Raw genomic sequence first — 3,588 nt, 5'->3', positions numbered from 1 at the left:
CCATTGATGAATTGTATTGTATGTGATCATTTTTCTTTATTTATACATAATTTTTAGTTGTTTAAAGAATACCCAAATTAATTTATTTGATAATTTTATAATAAATCTTAAATATTTTCAGTTAATAAAATATATCCATGCATGGAAAGAGGCAAAAAATCAGAAGTTTTATAAATTTTACATTTTCACCATATAGAGTGTTTACAGGATTGTTAAAATATGTATCACAAATATGACTTAGTTTTCCTAATATATCTGATTTATTATATGGTTTTCTATTTTTTTGCAACAGTATTTTGGATAAAACATAATAGATTTTGAAGTTATATATATATATATATATATATTTATATTTATTAGATTGGTTACATACAGACCTCTCAGTTTCTTCAGAATTCTCTTCTATGAATCAGCTTCACCCCCTGTTTGCACCCAATTCTTTATTTACGATTCTTCTATTTTTAACTTGATTGATTACATTTGTTATAAATGGTAAATAAATCAATTTTTTAAAAATAAGTATGTTTAATTTAGTATTTTAAATTTAAATTTATAACATAATAACACATGTCATTATATTTTCTGATTTTTTATTTTTTTATTTTTTTATTTCTATAATTCTCTTTTTTTAATAAAAAATAATTTTTAGTATATTTATTAGAATTAAAAAGTTAATAGTATCAATATTTTTATTCTTTTAAAAATAAAAATAAAAATAAAATCACATTATTGTAATACTTTTTAATTTTCTAAATATATTATTTCTTTATTTTATTTTTTGTAATCTCAAATTGACAATTCTTAATTTGTATGTATATTTGTATATATGTATATAAATATTAAAATTTTGAATCTATTTTTAATTAAATCAAGGATGTAACATACCATGGTAATTATGTTTAATTAAGTATCTTAAAGATTTTTCACTTCTAATTATAATAAATCAAAAATATATTTAGAATAATTTTATGTCTATTTTATACTCAATGTGCTATAATATTCACAATTTTTTTTGTATATATATATATATATATATGTATATATATTTTCCTCTCCAAATTTGAAATTACAAAAAACAACCTTGACTTTGTAAACCCTCACAAAGTCAATATCCACTTAATCACTCAAAACTAATGCTCAAATAAATCTTATGTAGTTTGCTCTTTAAGTTTGCTCTATAATCAACCAAAAAATCCTACAATTTCTATGGATGTGCAATTTTATACCTTGGGGTCTTGTTTCAACTTTGGTTCACAATTAGGCCTCTCCAAATATCAATCTATAGTTTGTTTAGGTAATTTTGTTAGATTCTACTCTTTACTTTCATCTAAAGATGCGTACAATATTATTTTTATTGATCTACTTTATTTTTTCTTTTTTATTTATCTACTTTGGCTATACAATGTACATATAGGAATCTTGCTTTGTTTTTGTTTTTATTTATTTTTTTGTTTTTTTTCTAATTCTTGATTATTAATCTTAAAACCTTCTTTACTAAAATTATTTTTAGCTTTTATATCTTAATTTTTTGTAACTAATGTACTATCATTAGTAGAAAAAATATCATTTTTATATACAACATCTTCAATTTGACTTTAGTTCTTTATATTGTCAAAATTTAAGATGGTTTTGCCTATAATCAATAATAATTTTAATATTTTTAAAACTTTTAAATCTCATAGATTTGATTCAACTTTGAATTATTCTAAAATATTGCAAGAAGTTGTACAGCTATCATCACAACTTTAAATGCATTCAGCAAAGCATAACATATCTTTTATGCTCTTTATATTATTTAATAAAACTTTTGTTATTGTTGTTACAAACATATATATATTTATCTAAATAAAAAATACTAGGTATAAAGTAAATATAGGTAGATTTGATATTATCTTATAACAAAGCTTCTTAGAAGCTTTATAGATGCATATTTGACTTTATACATGTTTATAGTTATTTGATAGGCTTGAAACTTGGCCAACAAATTAGCCATGTGTCATATGTGTGGATAGCTTGTGATATAAGCTAACAATGTGGCACACATATAGGAAACTTGGCTTATAAGTTAAGCCATGTGTCTTGGAAATTGGACATATATTGGAGGTCTTATAGAATGTTGCTACTTAGTTCTTAATTAGATAGTATATATAGAGGCAAGAGTGAAGCCTTGTTTATTTTTGTCAATATCTTTTTAGTTCTTAGTCTTGTTTTGAGACTTTTTAATCTTCTACTCTTTGGCAATAGCTATTCTAGTTTAATATTATATTATCTTTGAGTGATTTTCTAGTTTTTTAAAAAAATCTTTCTTAATCAAAATCAAAATTCTTATATCACTTGAAAAACGAAATTACTTGAAGATCAAAATCATTTGAAAAATACTTATTTTATAGAAAAGTAATTTAAAAATATAAATTTGACTATAAATTATAAAAAAAATTAAAATTATACATATGTTATAGTTTAATATTATTTTAATAAATTTTATTTATAATCAAATCTAAAAATTATTTTAGAATAGAAAAATGTGTACAAATATAATATCTAATTAGTTCAATTAGTTTAATACATATTTACTAAGAATTTTTGTATAAATATTTTATTTTTTTATTAATTTCAAAAAACTAATAAAATAATTTTTTGAATGCATTAAATTTTTCAAAAATATATATAAAAAATTTATAATTTAATTAATTCTATTTTTAATTCTCTTGCATAAGCTTGATCAAGTTATTAGAATTTGAGAGTAAATTTTGTCTTTTATTTATTTATTTATTTTTTAATATCTCTTCTTTCTTTAAATTATTATAAGATAGATCTTTTTCTAAAACAATATTAGGATATATTAGTTATTCATTAAAATTAATTTAAAAAAATATATATATTCATTACAATTGAATAAACATTAGTCTAAAAAATATATATTTGTATTACTTGAAATTTATTTTGTAATATTTTTAGAGCCTTATATTTAAGACTACCATAGATAAAATTATTCTATTTTTTTATAGATTTCATCTAACTTCAATTTCATAAATTTTATAATCAATGATTTTTAAAGTTGTATATTGAAAAATCTTATTTATGATTTTTGTTTCTATAATGTTAATCAAAACATTGTCAGGTTTTAGATTATACTATGCAATGTGCATGGCATGCAAGTAACACATTTCTTTTATAATTTGATGCATAATTTTATTAAGAAAAATATAAGATTCTTTTTTTTTCTGCTTCTAATATATTATTCAAATTTAATTGCATCAATTCCATTCTTATAAAAAAATCATCTTTTTTTCTTTTATTACAAAAAAATTAGTACTTTCATTAGCAGTACTTTTCATTGCAATCTATTATGTTATCATGTTGAAATGGCTTAAATTCATAGAATGCTCACTTCTTTGATAAACATTTAAATTAAATTCAAAATAAATCATTTCAGTTGGAAACAAACGTTTTATTTATTTTAATTTATAAATATTACCAAAATATCTTTTATTTAAGTATTTCATGATTTTAAGATTGTTAATTCTTAATAATAGTTTTAAATCATCAAATGTTTTTACCTTTTGATTAATAGTAAGAATTTAAAGA

This window comes from Physcomitrium patens, chromosome 25, assembly GCF_059467195.1.
Source record: "Physcomitrium patens ecotype Gransden chromosome 25, ASM5946719v1, whole genome shotgun sequence".
Lineage (NCBI taxonomy): Eukaryota > Viridiplantae > Streptophyta > Bryopsida > Funariales > Funariaceae > Physcomitrium > Physcomitrium patens.
Note: the sequence above shows the minus strand (reverse complement) of the source record.